Source organism: Aquarana catesbeiana, linkage group LG10 (genome assembly GCF_042186555.1).
Source record: "Aquarana catesbeiana isolate 2022-GZ linkage group LG10, ASM4218655v1, whole genome shotgun sequence".
NCBI lineage: Eukaryota > Metazoa > Chordata > Amphibia > Anura > Ranidae > Aquarana > Aquarana catesbeiana.
In genome coordinates, this window is record NC_133333.1 from 48,552,132 (window position 1) to 48,568,969 (window position 16,838).

Here is a 16,838-nt window from a genome sequence, read left to right on the forward strand (position 1 = left end):
CCAAAGGTTGAATATCCACACTTTTGCCCGATATCTCCCCCCTCATATGACTCCTATTTACCACTATATGTGATAGGCAGGTGTATTGGCCGGTTAGACATGATTCTGTATCCGCTGACGAAGTCCGACCCACTGGGATGTAACGCGTACGGAACAGAAGGAATCGTGTGAAGTCACCCACGGCCATTATTGTGTTTACTACCATGAACGCTCATACACCAGGCACTAGGTTAAAGTGCTAGGTTTGTAAGTTTGATTCCTGACTTTTTATAATAAATACTTTCTATACAGAGAGCACTATATATATCCCTTTATTTTATGTACCATATCATATTGGAGTATTTGCATTGAGGAGCATTAGATCATTTGATGAACTTTTATCTAGCATTCACTGTTTATTATTTATTGTTCTCTAGTGCTGCACAAACTCTTTTATTAGGATCACTGGCCAACATGGTAGCTTGAAGGTGTGGGAAGCTGTGAGCTGGATCTTGGCTTTCTAAACTCTTTTTTTGAATGCATAAGTAAAACCACGACCTCCTGTTAAAAAAAAAAAAAAAAAAAAAAAAAAAATGTGCAGGATTTAAAGCGAATCTTTACCCTCTGGGCACTCTTCCCTCCTCTTCATCTCTCCTCTCCTTAAATCGTGCTGTTTTTGGTGGTGGTGGGGGCTGAAGATCCGCTTTAATCATAAGTGTAACAGTTGTCTCTTAGTAGCCCTGCAAAGTCCCACAAATACCTGTTGAGCCTATGAATGAAGTCCACCTAATGCAGCTTCCTGTGATGGGTTGACAATAATGCTGCACCGCTCTGGAATTCAGAGCAGAATTGCCACCTTGAAGTTTGCACTACGGTAGGGTTTAGATATTGCAGAAGATGTGACTTTGGCAAGCTATAGGCTGAATCAGCAGTGAGAATGCATAATCAGTACCTGGCTACACCCTGTGCTGCCCATTGCTTTCTAGATTAACAGCACTGCCTCTGTTAATAAAACCCTCCCAGTGTGAGCTGCAGTGTCTGGGAGGGGGAGCGTGTGAGACACAAAAAAGTACAGTATTTTGCTCAGTCAAGGAAGATAAAGCTATGGTTTACTCAGCGAACCTAATGCATCATATAGTACTTTAATGTGGTACTTGTTTAGACTGTTACATAGGAGTCTTCACATATACCTTAAAGGGTTAGTTCACATTTAGGAAAAAATGAAAAACTGAGCTATGATCGCACACCCTTCCCAGCCCCTTGGTCTCTGCTGTACTTACCTTTTACAAACTTCCAGCTTTCAGTGCCAATGCAGCCAGAGCAGCTGTGCAGGGATTTGAAATTCCCGCTCTTCTCTGTGCAGCGCTTCTGAAACAGATCAAAGTGAATCTGATTGATTAAAGCCAGTACAGAGCATCCTGGAAGCACTGCACAGAAAAGAGGGAGAAGAGAAGATATTTCAATTCCCTGACCACTGCACCAGTTGCATGGGCACTGACAGTGCAACACCCATGGGGGTAAGTACAACGAGGACTGGGGAGGGTGTACGTTTATACTCTACCTTTTCATTTTTTTCTGAAAAGGTGAACTTACACTTTAAGTAATGGGCATCATGAGTTTTAAGATTAAGAAGCTCTAGGTATAAATTGAAAATGTATTCAATCACCTGGAGATACTTGCATAGTGGTTTTAAGGCCAGTTGACCAACTCTTAACACACCCCAAATTTTACAGTCTTATGCCCCGTACACACGGTCGGATTTTCCAATGGAAAATGTCCGATTGGAGTGTGTTGTCGGAAATTCCGACCGTGTGTGGGCTCCATCGGACATTTTCCATCGGATTTTCCGACACACAAAGTTGGAGAGCAGGAGATAAAATTTTCCGACAAAATCCGTTGTCGGAAATTCCGATCGTGTGTACACAAATCCGACGGACAAAGTGCCACGCATGCTCAGAATAAATAAAGAGATGAAAGCTATTGGCCACTGCCCCGTTTATAGTCCCGATGTACGTTTTTTACGTCACCGCGTTTAGAACGATCAGATTTTCCGACAACTTTGTGCGACCGTGTGTATGCAAGACAAGTTTGAGCCAACATCCGTCGGAAAAAATCCTAGGATTTTGTTGTCGGAATGTCCGAACAAAGTCCGACCGTGTGTACGCCCTAATACAGATCCAAATAGCAAACGTAAAGAGAGAGTGGTAGAGGGACAGATGACTTGGGCTCAAAAGTGGGACTCTTACCCCAACTGTGGGAAACATGCAATAAGAAAATATGCAAATGGCGAACTGGGGCTATAGTAACCTTTCATTACTATGTTGCCTTAGGTATTGAGATCCCTGTTGGAACATAACAATGCAATGTTATTTGCATTATCTGCAGTTATACCAGGATCAGTGAAAACAATGCCCATTCTTACCTCAGACACCAGAGCATATGGGGACACTGCACACTAATTAACTGTGGTCCCCTGGTTGCAAATTTGGCTTTGAATTGAAGATTAAAAAAGGCTTTACTTAGTATACATGTAGAAGAGAAACAGATGGAGTGAGAAATGAGAAGCACAGAGAGAAATCAAGAATACACAGGATAACAGATTTTTTTTTTTTTACATAGGCTGAAAGATTCTAAGTGTTGATGAGACAAAGGGGGTTATTTACGAAAGACAAATCCACTTTGCACTACAAGTGCACTGCAAGTGCAGTCACTGTAGATCTGAGGGGGACATGCAAGGAAAATAAAAAATAGCATTTTAGCTTGCACATGATTGGATGATAAAATCAGCAGAACTTGCCCTCATTTCAGATCTTGCACTTGCAATGCAAAGTGGATTTGACTTTAGTAAATAACCCCCTCAGTGTGTTAAATTGAAGGGGTCCTATACTTCCACTGTATGTTTAAAGGGGCCTATAAGGATAGATAAAATCAAGATCAATGCAAAAAAATATTAGTAATTACCCTTCTTGGAGAAAATGCTGCCCCGGGAAGAGAAATATTTGGGTTCAGCTTCGTTGATTCCCCTACCCAAAAGAAATCACATAATGACAATTCTAAGATTTTTTGGTTAAAGGACTAGCACTGCTGGAAACCTGGGGCAAAACTTTCTCAAAGAGAGGAATTTACTCTGGTCCTTTCACCTATTCCACCAGGACTGTTAACATAGCTTAAACCTAACATTTAAGTAATGGTCTATTTCAATTCATGGGTCAGACCACTCAAAATTGATATTTTGGTTATAATAAATGTTTAAGAGAGAAACTACCTGATGGTTTCTTAGCTTTCAGATACCCACATCTTGCCTTAGTCCTCAAGAGAGTTCCAGGCATTTACTTCTCCTGTGTCAATTATAAGGGGCTTGCCACTCTCCTTATCTATCCTAATTTATCTCAAAGTATAGAGCATTGAAAGCAAAGAGTTGTCGAAAACAACTAGAACTCCAAGGCAAGTAGGACCACAGCTAATTGATGGAAAATTTATGATTAATGTTTGGAACGTTTGGCTTTTCTATTTACTGTGATTGGGTTATGTACAGTGCATTAAGAAAGTATTCAAAGCGCTTCACCTTTTCCACATTTTGTTATGTTACAGCCTTATTCTAAAATGGATTAAATTAATTATTTTCCTCAAAATTTTACAAACAATACCCCACAATGACAACGTGAAAGAAGCTTGTTTGAAATCTTTGCAAATGTATTAAAAATAAAAAAGGAAAAAAAATCACTGTACATATCAATGTACATAAGTATTCATAGCCTTTGCCATGACACTCAAAATTGAGCTCAGATGCATCCTGTTTCCACTGATCATCCTTTATGATGTTTTTACAACTTGACTGGAGTCCACTTGTGGTAAATTCAGTTGGTTGGAAATCATTTGGAAAGGCACACACCTGTCTTTATAAGGTTCCACGGTTAACAGTGCATGACAGAGGACAAACCAAGACATGAGGTCCAAGGAATTGTTTGTAGACCTCCGATACAGGATTGTATCGAGGCACAGATCTGGGGAAGGATACAGAAAAATTTCTGCAGCATTTAAGATCCTAATGAGCACAAATATAACAAAGTGATACTCCCGCGCTGTCACTTTAATTACCACAGTGATTTTAACAGCTGCAAACACCCCTGATGAAGTCACGTGGGCGTGATGATACGCATCAGGATTGAGCATCAGATAGACCGGAAGTGACGTAGGGGTACGAGCTCGACACTCGTGGATTACATACCTTGTTTACAGTTTTTAATGAAAGTAATATCATGCTGTTTTTATAAATAAAACTTTGGGAAACTATATCACCCTATTGGAGCCCCTTTTATTTATATACCACCATCACGGAGGATACTAGGTGGAACCCCTGGATTATTTGAAGGAGGTATTATCGTCCATCCAAGGGCTGCGCCTACTAGAGAGATTCTCAGAGACAGGTGGAGGCCCAAGGATTCCTTATGGAAATTATCTATATCTAATGCTGTTACCTTACAGCAGTAAGGTGAGAGGCCTGTGAGCACTGAAGTGTCATAATTATTATAAGAAGAGACACCAACCAAACTTAGTCACAGTTTTGGAATTGGAAGAATCAGAGCACCTTGTTGTAGTTGCACGTTTGGCTTAGCATTGCTTGCACTGGGACTTTTTTTTACTACTGTGTATTATAAGCCACCACTATTGGCATTTTATTTATGGACATTTTAGAAGTAATGAATATGTATTTGCCTGCTTGTTTTATTATATGAGCATTTATTTTATGCGCACAATTACATCACCATTAACTCATCGCATACCAGTTATTTTATATTAATTTATTAATTATTTTCTTGACCCTTGACAGCACAACATCATCATTATTATTTACCTAATGAGCACAGTGGCCTCCATCATCAGTAAATGGAAAAAGTTTGGAACCACCAGGACTCTTCCTAGAGCAGGCTTCCTGGCCAAACGCGATCGGGGGAGAAGTGCCTTTAGTCAGGGAGGAAAAAATACAGAATTGCATGCAATTTTTTTTCCATATTTGGGATGTTGGCAGTGTTTGTATATTCCACCCAGCTCTGTTTCCACACTTTTCTTAGTCAGGGAGGTGACCCGATGATCACTCTGACAGAGCTCCAGCATTTCTCTGTGGAGAGAAGAGAACCTTCCAGAACAACAACCTTCTTGTGATCCTTTTTACGATTTTATTGATAAAAGGTTAAACCATACTAATCATGTAAAAAATGTTACAGACATAATATATGATAGAAATCCAGGTTCTGTTTCCTCTCTTCCTCCATCCTGCTCTCAGAAGAGTTATGACCTCACATCTCTGTTGCACATCCATTAAAATAAGTATTAGGGTTTAAAGCTTCTCTGTATCTTTCCTCTTTGGTTTCCTACTTTAAAATAATGAGTCTCATGGAAATTCACTGTACCACTGGAATGTGGGTTTCTGGAAGACCTCCACACCACAGTTTACTGGCTAAATCACATAAACATTCACATAAAACATTGTAACACGCCTTATACACATGGATGGTTTGGGTTTTCTAGAGGGGGACTTCTGGTGATGTCAAAGGGCACATACCAGCCATGAATTTAGCAAGGTATCTGCATACTTGCTGTCATTGGGTGTCAAGTGTACTAGCCCCAACTTGTACTCCTAATTTGCTAAGATGGTTATTTTTTTGAAGGAGTAAAATGGAGAAACATGGGGGAAACTCCATAGACTAGTTGGACAGATTAGTTGGAACCCATGGCAGATATCTACTGGCTACCAGAAGTCTAGATGTCAGAATTCACAACCAATTAATCTGTGTGCTCACTTCTAGCAGTGATCTCTAAACCAAACCCCTGTACATGCACAAGAACTAAAGCAAATGTTTTCATTTTGGTAGAATAGGAAAGGGCTATAACACCTGTAATTGTGTTTGCCATCTATGTCCCTTCGGTAAGATTTCACTTCACTTCCTGTCAAATATCCACAAGAAAAAGTGAGTCAAATCCCCTTAGGTGTCCCCACTGGACCATTTCCCCTCTATTCCTGCTCTGACAACTTAACATTTGGGAGTATACTTCACTTCCACTCTCTTCTATATTCTAATCCCTCTTCACTCTATTCAAAACTAAAAAAAAAACAAAAAACTTTTGGCTACAGTTAACTTTAATATATGATATTGTATTCTACCTGTTGCCCAATAATCACGTACAAAATTATTTAAATGATACCCTTTTATTTTCTCCTATATAACTCATGGTACATTACACACAATATTTTAGTGGAAGGTTTGAGGTTCCCTTACTATAACCTGACAGATTATCTTCTCCAAGCTTTTTTTCTCTATAGGCCATGGTTTCCATTGGGGGCTAATAAGCCTAAAACTGCTATAAGCATGTTCGATAAGTGGCGTTGTAGTTTATATGATATCTAGACTATAGAACACAAGTTCCTTTGCATAGTTGGCCATAGGAATATAAATAAATTATTTGAAAGAAAAAGACCTATAGGGTTCTACAGTGGCTAATTACTTCATTTCAGCTGAAGGGGAAGTGGGAGGTCAGGAATTATGCAGAGCTTTTAACTAGACAGCTCCACCAAATAGTCTAATGAAAATGCTTGTTTGCTGACCACATGTCTAAAAACCTGCTGAACAGGATGACAAAGGTAAACCAACAGATGCTAATGGACTAAAGGCTTGGCCTTCTGGTCATATAACCAGCATTGCAAGAAGTCTGGGGGTGAGATTTTATTAGAAGCGCTAAAATTCCCTTTCTTACGTTTTTTATGTATCCATCCTGGCAAGATTGTTCAGAGGCCCTGAGGATTACATTTCAAGGCAATTCTCTATCTCAAGCATACTGTATAAATATTAACAATGAGTCAGTCTTAAGACAGCAGTGGTGTATACTGAAGATATGTCAGTGCGCCTACTGTGGGTGCCAATGTGGGGAAAGTATATACATTGGGTTTAAAATCTGAATTTAAAACCCACCCAAGTGGCCCCGTCTCCACCCATCATTCAATCCTCAAGGCTTACTGTGGGAGTCCTGTGATTACATACTATTATTACCTCTTGTGGGTGAATGAAAGTGTAAAAATGGTGAATACTGAATTCCTAAAAGCTATATCCCAATAAAAAGTTTTAAAAGTTTTAAAACCAAAAATGGTTTTACATACAGTTGGAGAGTAGTGTGTATGTAATTTTCTTCAGAAAGTGATTGGCCCCATGCAATTCACCATCTGCCATGTGATATCAAAATATGCCCACAAATTCATATCGTGCATTAATAAAAGTGCTGAAGTGAATGAGGGGGGGGGGGGATAGAGAAGGGAAGGAAAAGGAACCGTGGGAGTCAGCACAATTAGGATGTGAGTACCTTAGTTCCTGTTGGGTTAATGTTTTTCTTTAAAAAAAAAAATGGCCTTGATTTGGAATTTATTAAAATCCTGAATTTGTTTTTTATAGCTCTTAAGACCAAAGAAATGTAAAAGGAACACCCTATGAAAACAACTGTATTTCATCAGAAGGTCCTTTTTTTTTTTTTTTTTTTTTTTTTTTTACAAGGGTCGAGGATTTGCTCATTAAATTAGGGATTTACAGTTTCCTAGAACTCTTTTAGGTAAGATGCAAACGGGACTTTGAAGACTGTCCAAACCTGTTTTGCCTCTGTGCTCATTGCAGTCTGAAGAGGGAATGGAGAAGACCTACTTCCATTTGGGGTTCATAGGAACTGAAAGTGTCACTTTAACATAAAAAAAAGGTGTTGACTGGTATAAAGTACAGGCACTTAGAGTTGTCTGCACATACCGGTAGTAGCTTTCAGTCTCCTTACTCTGGCTGAATGCAGGGCCTCTCTGATTGGGTAACGTTTTGGCACTTCTCAACTCCCACACATCCTTATTGGGCAATGAAGCCACTGATCAAAGTAGTTGGCAATTGAGTGTATGGGAGGTAGAAGGATGGAGGTAAGTCATGACATTACCAAGAAGTGACATTTTTTCTGATCAGTGTGCCCTAGGATATGCACAGGCACCTCTAGTTGCTTGTACTTTATACTGATGAGCAGGTTTTCTTTTCTTTGTTAAAGTGACAGTGTCACTTTAAGAGCAACAAAAGTGAAGAGCTCACCTGGATTGATTGCTTTACCATTTTTGCAGTAAGAAACGTCCATGTAGGAACCTATCTGATCTGCACTAAGCACAGGAGTTTGGGTGAATCTCAGGAGTCTAATCTTAACATAGCTTACTGTATACCTCTAAATAACTTCAGAAATGCTAGAGAATCCCCTATAATAAGTGATGCTCTGCTGTCACAAGCCATTTTCAGACAACATAACTGTAAAAATAGTCTTTGCCTGGCAATGTTAGCCTGAAGGCATCCTTCGCTGTTTGCTCAAGGTCCCTGTGCTTATCTAACTGTAATTGAATGGGTGACATGAAGTCATAATTTGGTGCCTGCAGTCACATGCCATCTTGCTTGTCACTTTTCTCTTGTCACAAACACACACACAGCTTCAGCTCTATTTCTGACAGTAAACGGAATGATCCGTTTTCCAAGTCATGATTCCCCCTCCAGGTCTGTTATAGAAAATGATGTGGACAGATTTACCAACAACAACTTGTGTGTGTGTTTTTTCTCTTGATTTCCAGTCTATTAAAGAGAAAGTGTAATACTGGCTTTTGATGATGGTGGTTGATTGGCGATTGTTAGGTGATCACTCTTATTAAAGTTATCTCACAGGAACAGCATTCTTTTCAAATGAATTTGCCCCCTTGGAAGAATGAATGCTTTATTAATATACGTTTAGCCACAGTTGATTTTTTAATTTAGCCACAGTTGATTTTTTAACAAGATGATCAACAGAAAGGCTCATGTTAAAGTGAAAACAGATCTCAGAAAAGAAATGTTTAACTACAATGAAAAAACACAATAAGTACATATCCAATTGAACTTGCTCTCACCATACCAATCTGCTTCTGAAGTCAAAGCTTGAGCACACTGGACCCTAATTAATGAGAAGCTCACGGCTAGACTTCAAGGTAGCTTGTCTAAATTTTGCAGTATGAATGGGAACCATAGGTCTCCATTTTTCTACCACACAATTTAGTCCAGCGATTATTGAAGTTGTAACAAATCTCCTGATTGGCTCCCCTCATTGTAACAAATCTCCTCATCATGGCTCCCCACCCCCCTATCTTCGATCCCTTACTTAGTCTTGCTTTGCTTTTCCCTTCTCTGTACTCTAACACTACCTTTATAGGTTGAAGCTTTTTGAATGGGCTTCATATTGCCTCATGTACCACAAGCATCATGCTTATTGTTGCCTTGTCAATTTTGTCCCACAACTTACATACTAAGTTCCTAGACTATAGAACACAAGTTCCTTTGCATAGTTGGCCTTAGGAATATAAATACATTATTTGAAAGAAAAATCAATGTAGCTGTACATTGTGTTGGACTACCTTATCTTACCATGCACATGATAAATGTACACGACTCATAGATTTTTGTACCTCTGTATGAAACTCAATACTAATTTATTTAATAAAGTACAATTGAACTTTCTGCTTAAATGGGCTTTATAAACTGTACAAGCACCATGCCGAAGTGGAGTGAAATAATTTTATTGAAAACCTCTCTAAGAGCAGTTGAATCTCATTAGATTTTATTAGCAGAAGTGAATGACCAAAAAAACACCCATGTACTCCTAAAGCCAGATATTCCTATTTCTGTTTGGACAAGTCTCTCTCATCAGAGTCATTCAGCAGTGTGTTTAATCTGATCTCCCATGCTTTTCAGGTCCGTTTTACAACACAACTGTTTTCTAAACCTTCGTAAAGCATGTCTATGCTGTTATGCATTACTGCATCGGCCCTTGCATAAACAAAATGGTGAGTTTGCATAAGGCTTTGGTCTACAGTGAGTGTTAATATGTGTTTGCAAAATGCATCATTACGTTTATGTGCAGAGCCTTATATTTCCAAAGGTGAAGCACCTATGCTAATGATTCATAGAGGCATTTAGGGGATTTGAATCAGATGTATATAATTGCTGGAAAGCTGCTGAAATGAATTCCATCTCTTATCAAATGAAGAAGAGAAGTCAAAATGCTAAACTTTATACGTGTAATGCTGTCAGGCAAGGTGTTGATAGGTCTAGGTTGCAGAAGAAGTGGTCTGCAGCACCAGTTAGGTACAAAAAACAAACTGCCATATTTATCATTTTTGTTCAACTTGAATAACTTAATAACTGCCATCACATATTTCACATGTTCTTTTTATTCCTTTTTTTAATTTTTTTTTACACTGTTTGGTATGGCTTTACAGTCAACGACTGCTCAGAAATGAACATTTTCTCACACACTATAAACAGACAAATGTAATTTTTCAACAAAATACACACGTGCATTTGGTTTAATTGTTTTTGAATGGTTTTAATTTTGTATGAGCCAAATTTTCCTTTCATCTCCTTTCTTCCTCTATTGGGAAATTTACGGGTGGGCCTCCCAAGGAGTAGTCCTGTTCCTCTTAAAAATTGCTTGCACATGCTATGAAGTCCATGCAATCCTTGGTGAATCCAATTCCAAAAAATGTAGAAGAAAAGCACCAACACTAAATGCAGGGCCAGCACCCAACAGGAGTTTCGGTCAAGCTCTTCGTCCATCAGCAGTGACCAAACCTGAACATACATAATCATGAACTTCAGCTCATACAAAGAGAATCTCATTATGAAATTCTGAATTTCAAATCTGTTCATATCATAATGATATGAAATATACACAAGGCCCTTCAAGTTTTTTTCACTACTCAGCCGGTTCATAAGGATTTGGCCTTGTCTCCATAATGACTTACAACAGCTCTAGAACAGAAAATAGCTGTTGGTCAATAGACTGAGGCGAAGGATAGAAGTCACCCCAGATGAAAACATCTGGAAGTGGTCAACAACTGGTAATGAAGACATCAAGATGACTTTAAATTGACGTATGGATACTGTACAAACTCCTTTAAGCAATGTTGATGTTAGTACATTAATAAGAAACATTTGGTTGGATGGCAGATGTGTCTACACAATAACAAAATCAGGTGCCAAATCACTATACACTGGTCACCTAAGCACACATTTGTGAATCTTTTCAGTCCAAATGTGTATTCCTTACTCTCACATTTATAGTGTTGTTACAACAACTGTTTCCCTTTAAGAGTAGAATGTCAATTCTTCTTCAACTATTAAAGCCATAAGGCGCAATGTTTACAAAAGATACAGTGGCACTGAACTGGCATTTTTCATTAACAAAAGGGCTTTTTAGATAAAATATATTGATTAATGTCCCACAATTGCTTTTCTTTATTGAATTTGTACCTTGGAAGGATATCAACACCCTTTATTTCTGGACTGGAAGACAAACCTTTCAGAAAGTTGTCATAATCATTACTACAAACATAGAACATTTAATCATATTCAGAAATCTCGCTCACCATAACAACAATGGCAAAATTACCATTTTTTTTAATAGAACGGTGAAAGCCACCAAGGACCACTCAACTGGACATTATTTGGTCAGGCTCACACATACTTATTGTACATTATTACATGAAGCATTAGAAAGACAGTCAACAGAAAAGTGCTTACATCTTACAGCAAGAGTCTGACAAATGCTCCTGCTTTTCCATTGACTAGTGGTTACCACCTCTTTGAAGCAGCAGCTTTTGACCAAAACCACTGCTTTCTACTGCAACATTGGTAAAAGAAATGTGTGTGGTGCACCACAACCTACATGATTTCATAGTTCCCATTCTTATAATCCATGGTGAAAGCATGGGAAATACTTTAGAGATGAGGCAAGCGTTGTAACCAAGCCAATAGCTGTTAAACCGGGAAACAAGCCAAAAGACCACAGCGGCATTGCTTTGGAAGTCAAGCACTGTATCCCCCATCACAGGAGGTAAAATGAGGCTGAGAAGAGAGGCTTTTCCATTACATGCAATTCATTCTGACTTAATGTTCCTAAATGGTTGGTTCATCTAAATGATTTATCAGTGTTCAACGTCTCCTCCTTTCTTTATCACCCATGCTATATTTAGTGCATTGCTGGAGTTTGAAATGGTGAGTGACTGTTTAGCCTGTGTCCTCCTTATTGAAGTTCACCATGGCTTGGTGTAGTTTCAACCAAAATGTACATGATTACTCTATGGCTTTAAGGAAATCTACATTGTTTTCTGGTGCAGTTGTTTTTTTACAGCCTTGTCTTCATTTGCCCTTCTCAGGAGTCTTGTGCCCTCCTCATTAAACAGGTGGGATGAAGAGGAAACAGACAGAGCACAGCCTGTGGCTCAGATACCTAAGGAGGAAGAATAACATGGTGTCAGTAAGCTAGTTACATTGATAGAATTCTTAATAAAGGCAACATGGATTAGTAAGCAATGTGATGGTCAAAAAAGTGTCATTAATTACAGCTACTTACACAGCGCCAGCAATTTACACAGCACTTTACATATATATTATACATTCACATCAGTCCCTGCCCTCAAGGAGCTTACAATCTAAGGTCTCTATCTCACAGTCATACTCGCACATACTAGGGCCAATTTAGACAGTAGCAGATTAACCTTACCAGTATGTCTTAGGAGTGTGGGAGGAACCCGGAAAACCCAGAGGAAACTCATGCAGGCACAGGGAACACGCAAACTCCAGGCAGGTAGTGCTATGGTTGGGATTCAAACCAACTACGCTAGTGCTGTTAGGCAGAAGTGCTAGCCACTGTGCTGCCCTTAAACTGGACAACGCTGTGTAACATAACTGTGTATATAATATGCATTAACAAAAATATGCTATAAACTCAGTTGCATATAGATTTTCCATATTTTTCAGTTTTTATGAATAGCTCACATTTTATAGAGAGCTGATTGAGATGGACTGATGACTTGAGAAAAAACCCTGTCCATGGTGATAAATAAAACCTTTTAAAGCAAAGAGAGATACATTTCTAGCCCCCTATGGCAGTCAGACATAGATCTTAAAGCTGTTGCATTAATTGTTTCACAGGAAGAACCTAAAAAAAGATAAAGCTAAACAATCACCCATTGCAACTGTGTTTGCTAGGAAGCTCACATCAAATGGACTGGTAGAGCCCTCATACATTTCTGCCTTTGGGGGTTCACATATGTGTGAATTGGATGCGGTTTTCACAGCATCCAATTGGCATGACGTGCGAGTGTGACCGGCTCTCAATGGAGCCGGTTCACACATGTCCTAGGCGGCCACAGTGCGGTTTTCAAAAGGGTCCTTTGTGTTTTTGGGTCCGGTCCAGGTACTTATTCGGGCAAAAATTCGGACCTGAATTGCACCTGAACCGGTGAACAGAAAAACACTGGACCCCAGGCTGGAAATCGCGGCTGCACATATGTGAACCCAGCCTTAATCTAATCATAAGGCTTTATGGTTAAAGTGGATGTAAACCCCAACAAAATGTTTTTAATTAAGTCTTCTACCTTGTACAGTAGAGGATGTCATGTCATCTGTGCCCAGTCTTGCCACAAAGAGTTAATCCAGCTCTGTGCAATCTTATCTTTTTTTCAGTTAGAAAAAAACGACACACAGATAAATATGTACCAGTTTCTTCTCCGTGCTGTGACAGCTCCTTTACTCATCTCATGCACTAGCATCTCAGAGCTAGCACAGATATGCCCAAATCTTCTTCCCACTACAGCCTGTGTGGCACATGCGCAGGAGTCACAGGGGGGGGCGTGAGCACGCTCTGCTTCTGCCCAGAACACGCTTGGTGTCACCTGTGTGCGCACTTCTCGTATAACAAGCGCAAGGTTCGTCTTCGCACCGCTGCCAGCCCAAGGGGAGTGTAGAGGTGGGTGGGAGTCTAGTGATGTCATGACCCTCCCCCCTGAGCACCGAAAAATATACCTGCCCACTGAATCCGGAGTTTTACGGGGCTCCAAATACAGGAGGGGGATACCTAGAGATCAGCACCATGCCATTACTTTGGAAATGATGAGTGGGTTTACATCCACTTTAAGGATTATGACAAGTATCATGTGAAGGCTCAAGCATTCTATAAGAGTTTTACAATAAAGTGAGTTGCAACAGAAGATGTGTGTAGCCTTACCTTTCCTTTGGGTCCTTGCTGCCAACCATTCAAGTTAATACATTTCAAAGAATCCTAGCCGGTATGGTTATAGATAGGAAGGTTTATTTTTGATGTTTATAATAACTAATACACGGTAGGTAAAGCATAAAAACAGCTTTCATCCAGAACCACCAGCCTCAAGGAACATTCCTAACCCTTAAACTACAGAGGTGTTTCTGAGACTGCCTTCAGTCATGCAAGCTAGCTTGGCAAAAATAACCCTCAAATGGTCAGAAAATGCTGCTTTAGGTCAATCCAAAAGCACCCCATTAACATTTTTATGATGACTTCATGTTTTTCAGTCATCTGTATTTGCTGTTGCAAATGTCTTTCGATTAGATGTAAAAGTCTTATCCAGAACACATGGCAGTAATGTAAGGTATGCACCTAAATTACAGATAGATATAGATAGGTAGTGCACCACCAAAAATAACAAAAGCACCAAAATCTGCATCTCTCTTTCTGCACATCAACATAAATATTCTTTCTGCACAGCTATGTACTTTTTTTTTCCATAATGCGGATAGCCGCTGTACATTATCTGCAGAGACTTATTATGTTATGGTTACCATAACAACTGATACAATTTCATCATCGACAAGATAATGGCAAAGTATTTACCACTTTAGAAACACTTGTAAATTACATTTATTACTTCTTTTAGAACATTTCTTTTCATTTTGAAAACTAATGGATTATTGGTACTAAACAATACGTGGAGATGCATTAAAATTCCTACACAGTGTTAATGAGCAGGACTTGAATTGAAAATTCTCTGTGAATATTTGCCCTGAATCTTAACAAGCGACCCATATTGTTTACATATGCAGTTTCTCCATTCTTTTGCAATTCACAGCACAATGCATATTTTACACAGTGGCACAGCCAACATTATTATTTAAAGCTGAACTAAACTCTCTCAATCAACATTAACTATTTGTAATCCTTGTAGTACTAGCCTTAGCAAATAGATGGGGAGGTATATTATATTTCCTTGTTTTAACATTTTTTTTTACATTTCTTCAGTTACTTCCTGGTTTTTGGCCTAGTCCAAAATGATGTCATACATTCCATTAGTCTTCATGGGTATTTTTCATTTTATCTGGAGGAGGAGAGGAGGGGTTTTCTCAGCTAACCACACCTTCTTGCATGCATGCTTGCATCCAAAGGTAGATAGGAAGGAATGGAAGGAAGTAAATGCTACATTAATCATCTGCCCTTACTCAAAATGGCCACTGCTGGAAATGCTAGGGGGGTGTTTTTCAAAGTGATTTCCCAACAAAATGAAGCATGAAGACAAGGATGGATGGGTGAGTTTGCTTTGAATATTAAAAATGAATGAAATAATGTGGTGCTCAGATACAGTTCAGTTTGTTTTTAATGTAGTGGTGAGGTTTCTCCTAATGTAGTTTTTGTATTTGTAAACAGTGTCACTATATCATAACTGCAGTAACCAATTATTCCTTTATTGTAGATTATGGAAAACCCATCACGGAATGTGACATATAATGCTTGGGTTTTTAGTAGGGTCATAGTAGTAGGCCATAGTATGTAAGCTGTACAGCCTTTCCAGTTTTTTCAAATATATGTTAACAGGGCTTTTTTTCGCTTGGAACTTGGTGGAACTCAGTTCCACCACCTCTGACTCAGACCCTCTGCTCCCTGCTCAGCACTATCACTTCTAAAACACAGAAGTCCAACTTGTGTTTACAAGTGACAGCTTGTCTTTCAGCAGCGCCCACAAATCTGGTCTCCTGAGTGGCTCCCACTGAGTGCAGAATGGGGACAAGGGAAATGTGAGTGCCTGGGGTGCTGTGCAGATGCCGACACCCCCACTGGATGATCTACCTGCAAGTGAGAGAGGCGGAGCCATTTACAGTGTGCGGGGAGGTCCTAGAGCCAGCTGGGAAGGGGGGTGAAAGTGAGATGTGGATGGGGGATGCAGAGGTAAACAGCTATGGAAGAAGTATATAAAAAAAAGGGGGGCAGGTGGGACTTTAAATGAAGCATGTCAATTGAAAGTAAAATAATGAATACATGTGAGGGAAGGGAAGGGACCACTCCGTCAGCAGCCATAATTCAACACATGGGTAATAGAGTCTCATTTATCTCTTTTTTCCTTTTTATGTACACACATTCCTATCTTCTCACTCATTCATTGAGTGCACCACACATACATTTCTATACATTTCCCATTGTATGAGTTTGAATTTTTTTTTTTTTTTCAATCCATTTTCACTCGCATTTTATTTATTCAGTTCACTCCCATTCCCTCTTATTATTTTCCCCTGATCATTTCTCACACATTTTACTTTCCCCTATGTATTAAGTACACGTTTTTCAGTCATTATTTTCCATCCATTCAATACGATTAACTTTAGATTCACTTTCTTTGACACATTACAATTTTTCTCAGATTTTCCCATTTACAACCCATTGACCAGTGTTTGAGGGCTCAGGAATCAGTCGGCTTTGGTTTCCCTGGGCCCGCTCTCCAATATGTTGGGAGGATGGTCGGAACCCTGCCTCAACCCCGGTTATATCTCAGACCCTAACAGATCCCATTGCTGGAAACTCTCCTTGATTTTTGGGCTATTTTGTAAGTAGCTTTTCCAACCAAAGTAGAGAATTTTGATAGTTTTTCTCTATTAGCCTGAGGTTCCACATGTATCAATATTCATGATATTCCTTTGCTTTTCTCAGTTAAATTATGCATCCCACCCCTGATGACTGGCAAGAAGCCA

The 16,838-nt window shown here is 39.3% G+C and overlaps 1 protein-coding gene and 1 pseudogene across 5 annotated transcripts in view; both read right to left on the minus strand.

The window, feature by feature from the left end:
• LOC141109839 (solute carrier family 41 member 1-like) overlaps positions 1–11,762 on the minus strand; it is a 132,389-nt pseudogene extending 120,627 nt beyond the window's left edge.
• Positions 10,217–16,838, minus strand: part of SYT3 (synaptotagmin 3) — a 372,879-nt gene continuing 366,257 nt past the window's right edge. For all 5 annotated transcript variants that reach the window (XM_073602152.1, XM_073602148.1, XM_073602149.1 and 2 more), the window contains one exon: positions 10,217–12,294. The gene's annotated coding sequence lies outside the window, so the exon portion shown is untranslated. The remainder of the gene's footprint in view (positions 12,295–16,838) is intronic.